Raw genomic sequence first — 19,003 nt, 5'->3', positions numbered from 1 at the left:
AAAACATGTTACTAGTCCACGCATGCCAATGTTGTTATACTACTGACTCATACCCTCATATACGCAATGACCTATATTAGACAAGTGTCCATACCTTTGTTGTGTTTTGTGAGGAATAAGGCCAATGTGTTAAGTACCGCAGGCATGTATGTGCTATTTTGTCAGTAGACATGCCTTTTCACAATCCACCTACTGCTGCTGTTACCCATACAGTCTCCTCCAGGAATTGTCACCATTGAACATTGAAGTAATTGAGCCATAAACTAGAACAGGATTTGATTAGTTTAATAGTAACTACATGGTAGGGAAGCTAGATGGCAGGGACTCCACCAGGCTCAGGATCCCAAGACCAACAGTCAAACAAATACATTCTACAGCACTGAGCAACATGCAAAGTTCTGGAGATGACATATAAAACATTGCGTAATTTAAAGGATAGCCATTACTATACACCTTCCCTTCTTCCCAAACAAACTAAAAAAACATAAAAAACAGAAGAAATTATCTGAAGCATGCAGGTTTCGCATGAGAACTAACACTCCTTCTAACATAAGCAGGAGGCTTAGAATTTTGTTGGACAAATGTGCCAAAGGTTTAGCACGAGAACTAACACTCCTTCTAACATAAGCAGGAGGCGTAGAATTTTGTTGGACAAATGTGTCTGAAACCTTAGAATTTTTAGCTACGTTTGACAAATTGGCAGGGTTTAGGGAGACATTAGAATGAGGAACAACTTTGGACACTTTGGATAAATTCCCCCAATGTCCACCCTCAACTTGAACTGCATTGTGACCAATTATGACAACACAGACTGATTTGGAACACTTGCTTTCCTCTTTTTTTAATTTTATTTGAAAGATTTTATATAGCGCTGGCTAGACCCGAAGGTATCAGAGCACTTTACGAGAGTATCAGACCATAGTTGCATGTTAGATCATTACCAGATTACACAGTTTCAGAGCATAGTTACATAGTTACATGTTGGGTCCAGAAAAACAGTAAGGACATATACGTAAGGGAAAGAGCATGCATGGGGGAGATTCAGGGGAGAGGTGGTAGGAGCAGGGGAAGTAGCCAAAGAATGAAGGAGGGTAAAAGGTGGGGGGAAAGAGAGACAGAGTATGAAAGAGGAGGGGAGGGTGATGGGGACACAAACTGGAGAACAAGTAAAAGCTGCATCCTAAGTCCAATAAGCTGTGATCCCAGGGGAAGTGGAATCATTCCCACATCTCCCTTTCATGAGGCTTCCTTGATGCAGTGGACTCTCTCAGAGGGGTCTCTGAGACTCCAAGGCCTAACTACTGGATCCCTCCCCAACAAGGGGAGAGGAAATGCTTTGGCAAGGGGGGCCATACCATAACCTCAACTGTGAGTGGATCCCTTGACGCTGTGGACTCTCTCCGAGGGGTAACTGAGACTCCTGAGTATGAATATTAGATCTTTCCCCAACAAGGGGAGAAGGAGTGCTTAGACAAAGGGCACAAGGGACAGGGGGCTAGGTGGTGTAGATACATGTTATGAAGCAGGCAAGGGGAAATCTTCAGGGGAGAGGGGCTAGGAGCAGGGGAAGTAGACAAAGAATGAAAAAGGGAAAGAGGTAGGGGAGGATGCGAGATAAAGCATGAAAGAGGAGGGGGAGGGTGGAGGGGGCACAAACCGATAGGCGAGTAAAAGTCACGTCCAAGGTCCGGTAAGCTGTGATCCCAGAGGAAATGGTATGAATCCCACATCTCCATTGTGACGGGCTCCCTTTACGTAGTTGACTTTCTTTCTTTACATAGACTGAAGACTTAATCTTGCAAAGCCACCAACATTAAGATAGGACAACATAATGCCCTTCTTCGTCTCAAACCATTCTTTTTGTTTAGATTGAGTTTCAAAAACATTCCCTTTAGCAATAGACATAAAGTTATGGACATCTGAGTCAGATTTCAGCACTTTTGACACACATCCAGGTCTAAAGGTGGTATTAGCTTTCCTTTCCCTCATGAGTACAAAAGGTGCAACCTCAGTGGAGGAGTGAGACGTGGTCCTCCAAAACCAAATCATGTAATTGAGGGTTTTGACTACGTCACGATTCCCAGCTCTACCCCATTTGACACACTCCCCAACAACACAATTCATCCTCTCAACAGTAGTAAGATAATACTACAGCAAAGAACCACAAACAAGTCCATTTGTTTGAGGATGATAGAGAGAGCTTCTCATATGTTTGACACCTGAAGATTGCTAGAAGAGCTGAAACTCACCATTCACAAATTGTTTGCCATTGTCAGAAATTATCACTTCTGGAAACCCTTCCCTCATGAACACATCCTTGAGAAAGTCAATGATGACTTTGGTATTAGCCCCCTTGACATGCCTTATTTTAGGCCACTTGGAAGCATAATCCATAACAACAATGACATACTTTGTTTCTGTCCACACAAAACATCATAGGGTCCCTGGACATCAACCTCAACTTTCACCCACGGACCACCCAGACAATCAATTGGAAGCAAAGGAGGAGTAAACACTTTCAAGCTCTTGTCAGAGGCACTACAAACACAACATTTACAAACCATGGGACATATTAGCAAGAATGTCATTAAAATTATCGCAGTTTTAGCGGCAGGAAACTTCCGCTAAAACAGCGATAATGGGCTTGCTAATATGCGTTACAGAATTCCAACAGAAGCCTAGGTTAGGTGTGCAGGACATCTAACCTGGGCTTCTATTTGAATTCTATAACGCATGATAATTTTAACGAAGTTCTTGCTAATATGCCCCTATGTTCTCAATCTCAGCGTCCATCCACTGCCACCAAAAGGGATCACAAATGAGACGCTTGTTAAGGGTGGCAGCCAGGTGTCCTTCATGAGCTCTTTTCATGATGTTCACAACCTAACAGCAGACAGAGGAATAAGCTTGTCATCTCTCAACAGTAGACCATCCTCTAAGGAGATTTTGCTCTCAGCTTTATAGAAAGTTTGCAAGAAGGGAGAAAGTACCTTTTCATGGCCCACCCTTTCACTACCAACTCTCAAACATCTTGCAGAACAGAATCAGCAAGAAATGCAGACCTCCATTCTACTTCAGAACCCACTTTGAGTTCAGGAATATCTAAGGTAGCAACAAAACAATCCTCACCGTCATCATCAACCAGATCTTTAAGTTCAATTTCATCTTGCTCATTACTGAAAACTGGAAATTAAGCAGAATATCTGCTCTGACATTTCTTTCCCCAGAAATGTGCCTGACGTCAAACTGGTATTGCAACAGTCTAGTAACCATTCTTAAAATCCTGGATATACAGCACTTTCTCATGTTGTCACCTAAAAAGTGCACAAGAAGTTTGTGGTCAGTGAGTAGCAGAAAACGCCTACCCCAAACATAAGGGCGGAACTTCTCTATAGCCCAACAACAAGCCAAGAGATCTTTCTCAATAACTGATTAATGAAGTTCTGCTGCCCTCAAAACTCTAGAGGCAAAACCAACAATATGCTCCACACCATCCACAGTTTGAGTCAACGTCGCTCCCAACCCAACCTGGCGGCGCCAACAGTAATGCAGCAGCTATGAGCCAGATCAAAAGGCTTGCGGGTCTTACAATGAACCAAAAGTGCTTTTACACTTTCCCGAGCATGCACACATTCATTGCCTCACTCAAAAGATATACCTTTCTTTAGTAGGGAACTAATAGGTCGAACAATGGTGGCAAAATAAGGAATGAATCTAGAATATTATTCACATAGCCCAAGTAAGGATGTTACCCCAAACTTGTCAGAAGAGACAGGAGCCTTCATAATGGCCTCCAATAAACTGGGTTTGGGACTCACACCTTCACGAGACACAATATGTCCCAGGTATTCCACCTTTTGCAACAAAGTTTGGGGGACACAAAAGCAGTAAGGTGCCTAGACTCTGGATGGAGCTCAACTTGATGGTATGCGCAGGCAAGGTCGAGCTTAGAAAAACATTTGACACCCTTGGTGGTAGCAAAATGATCACAAATTTTGGGTAGAGGATGTGAATCAACCCAATCCTTGTTAAGAGATTTCAAGTTGGCACAGACCCTAAGTTGACAATTCTCCCTATGAGCCACCACTAAGGGAGAATGCCACACGGTGTATTCAGCAGGTTTATTGATCCCTTTAGCACACAGGTCCTTGAGTTCCTTCTCTAGATCTGACCTAACACTATACGGTACTCCTCTCAGCTTGTGTTTGATAGGTGTGGCACCATCTTTTGACTACAATTTTGTGTTTGAAAGCTTTGATCTTTCCTAGCTGTTCCCCAAACACAGAGGGAAATTTAGCTTTCCATGTCTGCTTGGATTCATCACTGCATTCCACCACCAACACTTGTTCAAGGGTACCAGGTCTTAAGAGCATACTAAATAGTCCCTGATGAAACTAGCGAAGGATGTTTAAACCCTTGACTGCAACATAGATCTTTCCCTTTATTCGCCTTCCTTTGAACAACATGTCTTGTTCGAAACATCCAAGTAAATCAATCTTGTGTCCTCCATAAGACACAGGGGAATGATCAGGAGGAGATAATTCTATAGAACCACCCCAGGTCTCCTCAAATAACATTTTTGTTATCATTGTTATGCAAGCGCCTGAATCAACAAGCAGTGAAAAAACCTTCTCCCCAATAGTAATGTCAACAATGGGGTCCCCACAAGTGGAAGGATCACCTTCATTTGTTTTAGTAAGGGAGATAACATGTTCATTTGTACCACAAGTGGTAGATTTGTGCTCTTCACGACTCACTGATATGACATCAGCCTCACTCTCACAATCAGAATCAACAACACACTTGACAGACTTTTTGAAGTTGGAGTTCCTTCTTTTAAGACAAACCTTAGCAAATTGTCCCGCCTTTTTACAATACTTGCACTGACATTAATAGCAGAACACCTCCCATTCTTATCATGTGGGAAATGACCACACCTAAGACCGACATTAGAGTTAAAACCCTCAGTCTTGACAGATTTGGGAAAACTTTGGTACCAAAACTCTTGGATTTGACCTGTGATTTACTAGTACTAACATTGCCTGTACTAACAACATTAACACTCTCATTGGTCCTGTCATTAATTTTGTCAAGAAACCATAGATATCTCAATGCTCTTAGCAATTTTGATGGTTTCATCAAGTGTAGGATCACCCAAACTTAGAAGCTTTTGTCTAATGTTTTTGTCTTTGCATTGACAGAAAACTGGTCTCTTATAAGCTGATCTGTGAAGTTTTCGAATTAGCAGACCACTGCTAATCTCCTCAAGACAGAAATATAAGAGTCAACATCTTCTTTCTCAGTTTGTTTTCTCTTGAACACCTTGTGCCTGAACACCATGAGACTAGGTTGCTTATCAAATCCGTTCTTTAACTTGTGAATGGTCTAACAATACTCATCTATGCCATCGCTCTCCTCGGGAGATAAATTAGGCAAATATTTGTAAATTGACTTCCCTTCAAACCCTAGCGAGTGGAGTGAAGACATTTTTTCCTGTTGGCACTAAATCCCGTTGCTCCAATGGCCCCAAGGTAAGTTTCAAAAGCATCATACCAAATTTCCCATCATACAGTAGGTTCGCCAGGAGTGTCTAAAAATGCAGGAGGAGGATTGATAGCTTGCATGGTGTTCATGGAAGAGAAAAACACTGAAGAAATAGAAAACACTAAACACTAAAGATAAACAAAAAGGTGTGTGTATCACCCAGTGACACACAAATGAATAATTTGAAATATAGATATAAATATATGAAACATTAGTTGAGTAATGTCATAATAATTAAATATTAAACAAAACTCAATGATGAGATGGCAATGTGTGTGTGTGTATCACCATTTGACACACAATAATGACCTAGAATGAGTAACTGGAAATCTAGGCATTGAAGAGAAATGACAAGCGTGTCATCGAAAGTGTGTGAGTATCACTGTGTGATACACGACAGTAGAAAACTCTTCAATAATTAGTACAACGCATCCCAAGGTTTGAAATAAGGGTGTGTCTATCACTGCATGACACACAACAGCAGAAGCTTCTTCACTAACAAAAACAACGCATCCCACAGAGATCGGCAATCGTTTCCATAGAGATTTCCCAAACAACTATGGCCGCCGGTGCGTGGCGTGATGACAATGCTGGAACGCAGCGCCGCATTGAAGAAATAAAGAAGAAGCTGAGAACGGGAGTGCAGAATAATCTCATAGCAAGGTTCTCTTGGTTGCCAGGTAGGGGATATAGCATGCTTGCGGTTGCGAAGAAGTTTGAAAGTTGCAGTGTGACTCGAGGGTCAAGCGCTAGAGACGGAAAACGTATTCCCAAATGAACTGGAAATAAACAAAGTTATGAGACACTATGCTGAGCCAGGCAATAACGGGACGAAATAGGGACGTTGGAGATAAAATCAGTCACTCAGTAGCGTACTGTTAGTAAAAGAAACGCTAGTGCCATACCATAGAAGTAGAAGTTCCCAGTCCATGAACGGGAAGATACTGCTCCACACATTCAGTCTGTAGAGGATGAAGTAGTAACTTCTACCTCTTCCTTCCTTGGAGCAAGTAGAAACTTCTTGCTTCTTTAACAGGGTTGTAGCCTCAAGAATGATAAGCTGAATGTTGCTACATGCCGGTTGTGACCAGGTAGTTCTCAAGATCATTAACAACATTTCTGTTGTTTAAACCAGACAGTGACTTAGAGTCTAATTCTAAAATGATTTTGACTCTAATTTTCTTAACAGCCTTTATCTGTTTCCCCCTCGCCTGAGGGGTGATATGGATCCAATAACATAGTAGATTATGCATTTGATATCATTCTGATGTACTGCCATAAAATGCCTGGCCACCCCTCACGTTTGGTCAAAATTCACTATGGCTCTTAAGTGCTAAAGTATTCTGACATGTACTTGTAGCTTTGTGCTGCCTACATATCGTAAGCCACAGGTGCATGTCAGCAAATACACTGCATAATCACTGCAGCAATTGTAATTAACTTAAGCGGTAATGTATTCTGTGGTGTTTACCCCAAATTTGCACACCCTGCATGTAGTGCATTTTAAAAAAAATTGGGTTTCAGCCATGATTTGTTGGAATTGATCTCTGGCTGTTTTTAACCAACATGAATCTCATTGATAAGGCCCCCTGAATGTTAATGTGGGATTTTTCTGTGTTTTCTGTTCCATAATGCTTCTAATTTAATTTTGTTGACTGCTATAGATGGTTATTAGCCTGACAGTGGTGATATCTGCTACTGTCTCCTTAGTTGTATCACTTATATGGGGAGATATCAGATCATTTGTGTCATTTGTCATTACCGGCTTTTCTTCTGTAGAGTTTGCTGTTGCTTTCTTTATAGCCTGAAGTAATGTGGTTTGGCTGTAACCTCTTTGTAAAAATCTAGTGATCATTTCTTTATAGCCTGATTTAATGTGGTTTGACTGTAACCTCTTTGTAAGAATCTAGTGATCATTTCTTTTTGACATCGTTCTAATTCTGTTTTAGTACTGCATATCCTCCGTAATCTTAAAAGTTCCCCCTAGGGTATACTATTAATGAGGTGTTTTGGGTAGAAACATTTCCTGGGAAGCATTGAGTTTCCGCCGTGATCTTCCAATATAAAGTTGTTTCTAACTTATCTTGTCCTTTATACACAGTGACGTCTAAGAAGTCTACAGATTGCTCATCAAGATGTGCAATAAATTCTAAGTTGAACTCATTGGCATTGATTATATGTACATAGTTTTCTGCACTCTCCTTATTACCATGCCAGACTATGAAAACATTGTCTATGAATCTCATCCATTGAACAATATGTGTTTTCACCAGCTCAGAATGTTTTATTCTGAAGACCCACTCCTCCCACCATCCTACATGCAAGCATGCATAACTGGGGGAAGAAGCAGGCCCCATCACAACTCCTCTGAATTGTCAAAAGTTGTCTTTTCCAAAAAGACAGAAGTTGTTATGTAAACACTACGGGCCCCATTATGATGGCGACGTATCACCAACGCCTGTCCGGCAGTGACGATCCGCCCAACACAACCACATTTACCCCCTGCCATATTACCATGGCAGGGGTACAGCAGCGGACGGAAAGTCTGTCCACCACTTTTCCGCTGGTCGGCAATGGTCACGATTGCCGGCCGGGAGGAACTAGGGCACAATATGGTGGCGGCACCGCCATCCATCTTGGGATGCTTGGCAGTTCAGGCCTTTCCATGGCGGCGATGCCGCATGGAAAGGCAGGCGGGATTTGCAGTGGGGGTCCATTGCAGTCACCCGGGGGGGTGGGGGATGCACTTGGGGGGTACCTATGGTACCCTCCTTCATTACCATGCACAAGGTGGCAGGCACCGTTCGGTGCCTGTCACGTTGTGCATGGAAATGTGCAACATGCCTCTTTGGCATTGTGGCGGGTGCTGCTTACAGCAGTGCCCGCCGCAATGATAAAGATGCGGGATGCGACCACCAGGGTGGCGGTCGCATCCTAATTGGCGGTGCTGGACCGCCGCGCCCCTGGCGGCCGCTCCCAGCACCGCTAGGTTTGAGGGCGAACTGAAGTCTTCCCACCATCCTAATGGGGCCCCAAGTTATTAATTCCAACAGCATTTGGTGGTGTTTTAACATTTCTATTGGCAGAGTGTTAAGAAAATGTTTGCCTGCGTTCAGACCCACTGAGTGTTCTATACTCGTATACAATGAAGTAATATCCAGTGTCATTAAAATATATTCTTCATTCCATGGTGTAAGCTTTTGTTTTTTAATAAAGTCTCCTGTGTCTTTAATATAAGACAGCAGATCATGCAGTAAAAATCCACATATTGTGAAATGTTTTCTGACACACTGCTCCTTGCTGAGATTATTGGTCTTCCTGGAACTGGTGTAATTTCTTTGTGGATTTTTGGTATGAGGTACATAATTGGAAGTATAGGATAATCATTATGTAAATACTCAAATTCTTCTTTTTAAATCAGTCCAGCTCTTTTCCATTGAAATAGACCTTTTTTAGTCTTTCCCCCATCATGTTGTACTGTTTTTTGTTAGGATGTTCATAACATGATTTCTCTTCCAATTGTCTATATGCTTCTGCTATGTATTGTTCCTTAGGCCATATGACAATATTCCCGCCTTTGTCAGATTTGTTTATTATTATGTCTTTATTTTCACTCAATGTTTTCATTAGTTTCTCATATTGTTGTTGTTTGAACTTCCTTTTAGTACCCAATTTTTGTTTTTTCTGTACAATTTTTTCAAATCCTCAATGACACGGTCATGAATTATGTCTATGGCGTCTCTTAGCAAGATTGGGAAAAATGTTGATTTTAGTTTGAATGGGCTGCTGACCTTCGCTGCAGTGATGATCCCTAAATCATGGGGTCTTGCTTGTGTGGAATTTTCATCAGCATTAGATTCTGTTTCTGTTTGTCTTTGCCAGTTCATACATAGTAAGTAAGAGATTTGCATCCGATCCCTGTAGTTGTACTTTTTGGATATCGTTGTAATGTTGTTGTTGTCCCTTATTTTATATATATCTGTTTAGGATATAATGTCTTGGTAGTTTGTGCGTAGGTGTAGTTTATATTTGTCTCATGCACAAATGTGTATTGGGGGACTGATATTTAACCTGTCTGTTGTGGTATATGTGTAGAGTAGGATAAATTAAGGTTAGGTAGGTTAGGTTAGTGGTTTACTAACAGGGAATTATATAGAATACAAAAATATCAACTCCCTATACTTAAAAAGGTAACTAAAAAAGACAGAAAAATATTGTTTACAATGATATAGTTGTATTAAGCATCGATTTTAGAATATATATAATGTAAAATATTAAAATAAACATTTATTAAATATTAACTGTAATCTATGAAAAAATAATTAAATATATATTTCAACAAATACAGCAAATATAATTCCTTTTAAAAACATAAACACACACACACACACACACACACACACATATATATATATATATATATATATATATATGTATATATATACATATATAAAAAATATAAATTAATATTTGAACTAATATTAGAATTTTAAAAATCTTAAATAGCATAATATTATCAAACATATATGTACACATATTTAAATATACCAAAAATAGAAAATATAAAAAATGGAGGCAATGTAATTTAAAATTAAATTAAACACACATATTTTACGATGTAATAAAAAATAGGTTACAAACAAAATATATAGCAAATTATAATATTAATATTATTATAATAAATCAAACACATAATTATAAAAATTACAACATAAAATTAATTATTACAAATTGAAATAAATACATAATCATTTCCCACCACATTAAAAAGAAAACATTTTATAGTCAATAAAAGTGAAAGTAATTACTCCCACCTGACACAACACAACAGTAACAAAATATTTTACACCGCCGGAAAATAAGATGTACTATTCTCACTATAATAATTGTAAAATTACATAAAATATAATATTACAAAATACTACAATTTACTATTCCCACAACATCTAACACAGCAATAAAATGTATCATTAACAAGAAATAAAGCAATTCCTAATCCAGTCAGCGCAGCAGTAAGGAAAGCGCTGGATTGCGGAGAGGTATGTTTCTATTCCCACTCCAGTCAGTGCAACAGTAGAGAAAGTGTTGGATTGCGGAGGGGTAAAATGTACTATTCCCACTCCAGTCAGTACAACAGTAGGGAAAGTGTTGGATTGCGGAGGGGTAAAAATTACTATTCCCACTTCAGTGAGTGCACCAGTAGGGAAAGTGGTAGATAGCAGACGGACAAAATTTACTATTTCCACTCCGGTCAGTTCAACAGTAGTGAAATTGTTGGATTGTGGCGGGACAAAATGTACTATTCCAACTCCAATAAGTGCAACAATAGGGTAAGTGTTCATTAACGAAGGAGTAAAATGTACTATTCCAACTCCAATATGTGCAACAATAAGGTAAGTGTTGGAAAGCTGAGGGGTAAAATGTACTATTCCCACTCCAATAAATGCAACAGTAGGGAAAATGCTGGATAGCGGAGGCGTAAAATTTACTCTTCCCTCTCCAGTTAGTTCAACAAAATAAAACTATTTTAAAAACAAAGTAAATAAAAAATTACATAAATATGTTGAAAAAAGCATATATATTTAATATTAAACATTTTGAAAAATAAAAACATATATAATGTTAAATAGGTATCACAAATACCTACAAATAATATCATAAATAAAATACAAAAATGGTTTTCATACAAATAAATATTTTATTCAGAAATTATTTATTAACAACATGTAAACATTAACATACACTATTTTTAGTTGCTTTTCACCCTATCACACAACAAAACTCAAATCTGCACCTAAATAATTATTTATTTACATCATCAACGAACTAGTTTTCATTAATTAAATATTAATTATTAATGAATGATAAGTAATGTACTTCCCACAATATTCCCCCACAAAACAAACAACCAATTAATTATTACATTAATAAATATTATTAATTTTAAGAAATTGTTTACAATTGTTTTACTTCTCACTCCATATCCTTAGAATACTCACAACCCACATCTAAACTGTAAAAAAAAATATTTTCACAATTAACATAATTAATTGCCAATTAAACAAATATTAGTAATTAGAAACCAAGTTTCAACTTTTCACCATTTACCCCTATAATCCCCACAACCCGCACCTAAAATCAATTATGCAGTTAAAATAAATTTCATTTAAATAACTAATAGTGTTTAAAAACGAATTATAAATTAAGTAAAGTTGATTAATTCCCCAACTTTCACCCTGGTAAACCCAAAACCTGCACCAAAAAAAATGCAATTAAACAATTAACGTTATTAATTATTAATTAAATAGTTAAAACTAATGATCAAATAATTATTAATCAATTAATCATAAATGACTTCCCAATCGGTATTACTATTAACCCATCAATTGCAAAATTAATTATAAATTAATTAGGATTAACATTTCATTTCTTAATTAATTAAAAATAAATTGCTCCCCACCCTTTACCTCTATTAACCTTACAACTCACACCTAAATAAGATTACACAATTACCATATTTAATTATCAATTCATTAATTAGTATTGATTAACAGCTAATTAATAATTAATTACAAATACATTTAATTCCCACCCTTTACCCCTATAAACCCTACAACCTGCACAAAAAATAATGACACAATTACCATAATTAATTAACAATTAATGAATCAATATTAATTAACAACTAATTATTAATTAATTAAAGATACATTACTTCCCATGTTTTACCCCGATCAACCCCACAACCCACACATAAAGGGGCGGTTCCTATTCGGTAAAATCCAGTCCGAATCGCCGTACAGAGCTTTTTTTCCATATGATTTGTACGCAGAACCGTACCCGTACATATAATGTAGTACGATGTGCACTCAATGCAGTTCTTCATACGAATCGTACACAAGACCGTACGATTTAATAAACTGTACGGATTGCACTAGGAACACGCTGAACGCGATGTTTGTACAGATGGCAGCAGCTTTTTACGACCTAGCAAGTACGATTCGTGTGGACACCACTCCGTACGACTCTTTTTTTACGGGAGCTGAAAACGTCCGGAATAGCTGATTTTGCCTCGTAATGCATACGGAACGGACCCCCTGGTATGGTGCATACACCCCATGATTGTAGGGGTACGGTGCTTTGGTGTACGGTGCATACACCCCTGGATTTCAGGGGTACGGTGCGTATATCCCCGTGCGTACAGCCCATGAATGTTGGTGTAAGATGCCTAGGGGTACAGTCTGTACCCCCCAGGGACGTAGGTGTACAGTGCGTACACCCCGTGCGTACACCCCTTGAATTCAGGGGTACGGTGCGTATGTTATTGTGTAGCTCTCCATACGAATTGCCTATACACGACATTTACTGAACGAATCGCGTACACAGTCCTCAGTCCGGATCGTACTTGGCCGGTCGTACCGCATGTTTACAAATCGTACAGTTTACAGTACGGGTGTATGTCGTACGGATTTTCCCTTTTCTTTCATACAGTTCGCAAGGATTCGGACGGAGTTTTGACCAACGAATCTCCTACGCGATTCGGACGGTTTACTAAGATTCGTACAGAAACGGCTACAAATACGAATCGTCGTACAGATTTGTTTCCCGTATCGGAATCGGCCCCTAAATGTACGCAAAAAATTTAAAGTACAATTAGCACTATTAAATATCAATTAAATATATATAGTTAAATACAAGATAATCATTATTTTATTATAATGAAATTACTTCCCACCCTAAGCCTCGATAAACCCACAATGTGCTATAGAACTAAATGACGTAAAATGTGATTAAATGTAATAACAACTACAAATCTAACACATATAATAAAAATATAAACAATACTTAAAAAATTACATCACATACATTTAAAACATATACTAAGATGACTAACACAAATTTAAAAATCGATATTTTAAACAACTATATTTTTGCAAACAATATTAATGACTTCGATATTTTAAAAGTTGATATTACTTACCTCAAAAATTATATTCTTGTCCATGATATTCTTTCTCACAATATTTCTGTGTCACGATATTTCCAACTCGATAATTGCCAGTCGTTATTAATGACTCAATATTTTGTTTGAATACCAGGTTAGTTTTAAGTTAGGATCATGTAGGTTCATGTAAGTAAATTATATGATGCTTAGGCATAGTTTAGATAGGAATAGTTAGTGTAGTTTATTGATTCACCGCCAAGACTCGCCAGTTACTATGCCGTTCCTTTGATGAACCATTTCATGTAAAATCCATCATTAAGGATTGATGTATTCTATCCATCCCTTTTTGATTTAAACTACAAGACCCAATGATTTTACTTCTCAATCTTTACATATGACTATGCACTTAAATTTGCTTAAAATTAAGAAATGAAATCTGGATTTTAACCTTCCTTCAAATACAATGAGATATATTCAACGCGGAGTATACAATTGATTGTTAACATAATGAGCTTATTATTTTTGCAAAGCCCTAAAGAAGTTCCTTGGCATACAGGAACAAAACGCATTGGCTGTGCGTCAAGTTATTTATACTATTTTTGAATAAAGAAAATTTATAGACTGAATTGGCTCTGCTAAACAATTATTTAGTGCACCTCCCCTTTTCTTTGAACTTCAATAACCTACTGTTGCACTGTGTATGTAAGTGATGTTGCATGTTTTGTATGGACATTAAGTCAAACCATTGTGACTAATCAAGGATGTGTTCGGTGCCACAGTGATACTAGTCACCTATACACTCTCCTTTTCACCATTGTGTTGTCACATCACTGTTGTTTGCTGTCCAGTATGCATGGAAGTATCCACCACCTTTGCAATAACTTCATTTAAACTTACCATTGACTCATTGCTAATTGCAGCACTTCATGCATGTGACCTTGGGTAACTTCTTGGTATAGATGCACATAGGGATCACATAAACTATTTCCCATGACCTGTGCAAATTTACCCATGGGTCTATGAAACACAATTCCCTTTAGACAGTAGGTAGTGTCTTTAGGGTCAGCACATCCACCATAGTCTACTTAGTCCAATAATGAACAGACTACAACACACTGGTTCAAGTGAGTGATTTCATTGTCACATGAACCAAGGAGCAAGTGGCAGATCTTGCAGCAACAACCCCAACATAGTCTGTGTGCCATTGTATTTTCAGAGAGAGTCCATCTGGGATACATGTCATGGGACATGTGGAGTAGAGAAGTGTTCCAGTGAGGAGGAGGACCAAATTGCCATTGGGGAGGGTAGGCCACGTTAACTGTCTACAAATGGATGAGATCACAATGTGGAAAAGCAATTATAGGACAGTAGCAGTTGAGAAGTACACTGGCATGTCCATGAGCACAGGTCAAAAGAGAAGCTGGCCATGTGGCACAGAGAAATGCTACCGGACAAGTTTTTGGTGAAAAGAGGTGAAGTCCTCATCTTCGTCTTCTGATTTGTGTGGTGTCTCCTGTGAGGAGGGTGTTGTCGGTGACGGATGCACACACACATCAGGGCCTGAAGATGTGGATCTCCTGTCTATAGCAGCATTTCTCTGACCCAACAAGAAAGGCAGTGCAGCACTAAGGAGGGCCTACTCGTTTGCCAGCACAGCAACAACATCACAGGGTAAGGCAACCTTTGTTGCAATCTAGGAGTCCTGCTTCTGCTCCATGGGTTCCAGAATGCTGCGGATCGCCCCAGCTGTTTAACAATGTGGTGGTGAAACTTTGGCAGGGCAATTATTTTGTGCATCTGCCTCTTGACACCAGCGATGTTAGCCAGGGATTTATCCATGGCATGGAGCGGAAGGTAGCCACCAAAGTGTCCTTATTGGGACTGAGGCACCTATGGACTCCCTTTAGGGTTTCCCCCACTGTCTCCATCACTGCCCGCACCTCATCTACCAGCTCCTGCTGGACTCCTACTGCACAACGTTGGAATTCAACTTTGGGGTCTTCAGAGTCCAGGGCTAGGGGTGGTCTGGCAGGTGATGTTTGTTAGGTGATAGGCATATCCTCTAGAGACCCAAAAATACTGTTGGCCCTTCCCACAACCGAAGATGAAGTTCGAATGGAGTTCAGAATTTGCCAGGGGGTGTCTTGGTCGAGGGTTGCCAGGCTGTCATCCTCTGCAGGATCCTTATCTAGGACAGGCAGCAGGTCAAAAGGCATTGGTTCATCCTCTGCAATAAAATAGATATTTGTTGATGGTGATCTATGTTAGATGTTGACATGAGAAATCTGGTTGACATTCAGACTTTCTACTATTTCACTTTCAGTTCATCACTGAAGCGTAGGACATTTGTTATTTATAAGTATTGAGGCCAAGTTGCACTGTAGTTGTCAGGCACAGGGGCGGCTGTTGACATTTGAAAGTGGTGGGCGTAAACTAATTTGCATATTGCACCGCAGCGATTGAGCGCAGCGAGCGAGGCCGAACCACCTTGCATCCATCCATACATCATTCATGCATCCACCCATCTATCCACCCACCCACCATTCATACATCATTCATGCATCCACCCATCCATCCATCATGCATCCACCCATCATGCATGCATGCATCCATACATCATTCATACATCCACCCATACATCCACCCACCCATCCTGCATCCATACATCATTCATGCACCCACCCATCCACCCATCCATCCATCATGCATCATGCATCCACCCATCATGCATGCATCCATGCATCCACCCATCCATCCACCCACCCACCCTGCATACATCATTCATTCATGCATCCACCCATCCATCCATCATGCATCCGCCCATCATGTATGCATGCATCCATACATCATTCATGCATCCACCCATCCATCCACCCAACCATCCTGCATCCATACATCATTCATTCATGCACCCACCCATCCATCCACCCATCCATCCATCCATCATGCATCCACCCATCATGTATGCATCCATCCATACATCATTCATGCATCCACCCATCCATCCACCCACCCATCCTGCATCATACATCATTCATTCATGCATCCATCCATCCATCCATCATGCATTCTGCATCCACCCATCATGCATGCATCCATGCATCCACCCATCCATCCACCCACCCATCCTGCATCCATACATCATTCATTCATGCATCCATCCATCCATCCATCATGCATCCACCCATCATGCAAGCATCCATCCATACATCATTCAGGCATCCATCCATCCATCCACCCATCCATCCAACAAGTCCCCCAAAACAACTGACTTAGGGGGACTTGATTTAGTTTTCAGGCACGTACATAACATTCCTGTAAACATTGTAAAAACATCTAAAAGTTTGTCCAACTGAACACACTCTAGGACGCTGAATCCATCACACTGAGATTCTGTCACGATAAGGAAGACCCTCCGGCGATTCCAATACAAGAACTTCACGAAGTGTAAACACAGCACACATTACTTCTGCAGTAGTTATTTTTGAAAACATAATGGCAGGATTAAAATAATGGATCTGGTGGCAGAGTAGATAACTTCAAAATGTTTCTGACGTTTTCCTTTCAGTCACCACTAATGTGTAGAGAGTCACGGCCGGCATGAATCCGGGTGGTATGCGCGAGGGGGGGGTGGTGTATTTAATTACATTTTTACAAACAAATAAACTTACCAGGGTGAGGAATCTCCTCTGCCGGTCCCGCCGCGCATCCTGTCTCCGAGTCCTCTCATGGCAAGTGGCAAATCATTAGACTGGATGTGACTCAAGGGCAGCTACTCAACTGTATCCTGCCTGTTGACAGGGCATGGGGCGGCCATACGTCACCGCCCATGCAGGATGCTATCTTCAGGCTCCTGTACTACATTAGGCATGCGCAGCATGCCTAATGTAATGTCAATGGAGCGGGGGGGCTGAAATTAAGAGCGCCCCTTGCAGTTGCGCAGTCGGAGTCTGCTGGACTCCTGCTGCTCTCGCCTGGTGCACGTTTGTAGTGGAATGACGACTGACTGTGCTCATGCGCAGTTGAATCTGTGAAGCAGCTGCCAGCACAGGCAGGAAATGTAAACAGACGAATTTCGTCTGCCGTCTGTTTACATTTCCTGCTGTCCGTGGGCAGTTTCGCTTGTTGAATCTGCCTAGTGGGGCGCTGCCCCGACGCCCCTATGGACCAGCCGCCCCTGGTCAGGCAGTATCTCTGCATTGTGTCATGACACATATTGGAACACAGTTACACAGCTCAGTGGGCCTGCCATTCCTGCACAAGTGATATGAGATAAGGTCCACATCTGCCTAGGTGATTTGCTTTCTTTTTCATGATGCCTATACTGATTGTGTTTTGACTTATTGGCACTACTACTGTGCACATTGCACCTAGTCCCCAGAGTGCCTTCATTCCCTGTGAGCAGGACTAAATCCTCCACTCCTGTGAAGGCGATGTGGGTTTGGTTATGAATTAGTTATGAACCTCCACTCTGCTTTTCACACAGTACACCATGACACTCTGCCTTGTGCTGTCTTGCAAGCACACTGTGCATTCATGTGACCAAGGGTTCAGTTTTTTACACATATCCTGCACACCTCTACACAGCCTCCAACCTTGCTACACTTCAGGAATATGTGAAGGCATGTACTTGCCATGGGTTTTCTATTTGTGTATACTTGTGTGATTTTATTGCACACACAGTTGGCTCCATATTTGTGGACAGTGGGCACTGGGTACCAACTCTGAGGGGATGGAACTTGTCAAACTCGTTTAATTGCTAGCACTAATGCTCACCCCATTTCATTATTGACAGAGTTGGGTATCTGCAGAGTATCAGATATCATGTGACTCAGATCCCCTCACTTGTACATTTACATGCCTCCTCTGGCAATCCTCGTTTTGGGCCAAGGACTCAACTTACTGCCACACACTGATGGAACTCAGATCATGCACTGACTCTCATGTGCCTACAATACCAACAATAGTCATGACCATATCCAATGGACTGACATGGCTGGCTGTTTTTTACACATATCCTGCACACCTCTACACAGCCTCCAACCTTGCTACACTTCAGGAATGTGTGAAGGCATGTACTTGCCATGGGTTTTCTATTTGTGTATACTTGTGTGATTTTATTGCACACACAGTTGGCTCCATATTTGTGGACAGTGGGCACTGGGTACCAACTCTGAGGGGATGGAACTTGTCAAACTCGTTTAATTGCTAGCACTAATGCTCACCCCATTTCATTATTGACAGAGTTGGGTATCTGCAGAGTATCAGATATCATGTGACTCAGATCCCCTCACTTGTACATTTACATGCCTCCTCTGGCAATCCTCGTTTTGGGCCAAGGACTCAACTTACTGCCACACACTGATGGAACTCAGATCATGCACTGACTCTCATGTGCCTACAATACCAACAATAGTCATGACCATATCCAATGGACTGACATGGCTGGCTGTTTTTAGGGCTATGGCTCAAGCTGTACCCCACATGGTAGTAGTGCTGGAATTGGTGAGGTGT

This window comes from Lissotriton vulgaris, chromosome 7 (assembly GCF_964263255.1).
Source record: "Lissotriton vulgaris chromosome 7, aLisVul1.2, whole genome shotgun sequence".
NCBI classification, from domain to species: domain Eukaryota; kingdom Metazoa; phylum Chordata; class Amphibia; order Caudata; family Salamandridae; genus Lissotriton; species Lissotriton vulgaris.
This window is presented reverse-complemented; position numbering follows the sequence as displayed.